This window comes from Mustela nivalis (genome assembly GCF_964662115.1).
Source record: "Mustela nivalis genome assembly, contig: HAP1_SCAFFOLD_616, whole genome shotgun sequence".
Taxonomy (NCBI): Eukaryota; Metazoa; Chordata; class Mammalia; order Carnivora; family Mustelidae; genus Mustela; species Mustela nivalis.
The window spans coordinates 1-1,262 of NW_028136046.1; positions in this window are offsets into that span (position 1 = coordinate 1).

Genomic DNA, 1,262 nt, shown 5'->3' on the forward strand with positions numbered 1-1,262 from the left:
AAGGTTCCATGTGCACTTGAGAAGAACGAGTGTTCTGCTCTTTTAGGGAGGAGTGTTCTGTATATGTCTATGAGGTCCATCTGGTCCAATGTGTCATTCAATGATTTTGTTTCTTTATGAATTTTCTGCATGGATGCTCTGTCAATTTCTGAGAGAAACATGTAAAGATCTCCTACTATTAATCTATTCATATCAATATGACTCTTTATCTTGACTAACCTTTTTTCTCATGTAATTGGTTGCTCCCATATTGGGTACACAGATATTTACAATTGTTAGATCATCTTGGTGGATAGTCTCCTTAAGAATGATGTAGTGTCTTTCTGTATCTCTGACTACTGCCTTTAGTTTAAAATCTAAATTATCTGATATGAGAATCGCTACCCCGGACATCTTTTGAGGCCACTTTCAGTCTGGGTTTATCTTTAGGTTCATAATGGGTCTCTAGTAGACACCATATGGATAGGTCCTGTCGTTTAATCCAATCTGCAACCCTGTGTCATTTTATGGGCGCATGTATGCCCTTCACATTGAGAGTGTTTATTGATAGATATGTTTTTTATTGACATCACGTTTCTTTGAAACCTTTTATTCTGTAGATTTTTTCTATATTTCTGTTCAATGCTATTCTTAGGATTTTTCCACTTTTATAGAACTCCCCTTAATATTTCCTGCAGTGTCGGTTTGGTGGTTGCATAGTCCCTTAAGCCTTGCTGTTCTTGAAAACTATTTCTCCATCAATTTTGAATGTCAGTCTTGCTGGATAAAGTATTCTTGGTTGCATATTCTTCTCATTTAGTACCCTGAAAATATCTTGCCTGCCCTTTCTGGCTTGCCAGGTCTCTCCGGACAGGTCTGACATGATTCTGATCGGCTTTCTTCTGTATATAAGAATCCTCTTTGTCATAGCAGCTTTAAAGCGATTGTATCTATACTTATGATTTCTCAATTTTACTATCAGTGCCCTTTCATTTTTTTTTTTTTTTGGAATCTATAATTTTAGGGGGAGACTGTTCTGCCTCTAGAACATGAGCACTGGTTCCATTCATGAGATTAGGAAAATTTTTATAAAGATGTTGTTCCACTATATCTTCTAGACTTCTTTCACTACATCTTCCTCCTCCACTATATCTTCCTCCCCTTCAGGAATTCCAATAATTCTGACATTGGTACATTTGATGGCATCATTTATTTCCCAGATTCTGTTTTTGTAGCTTCTAAATTTGTGCCAGACTTCCTCCTGATACTTTCTCTGTCTTTTT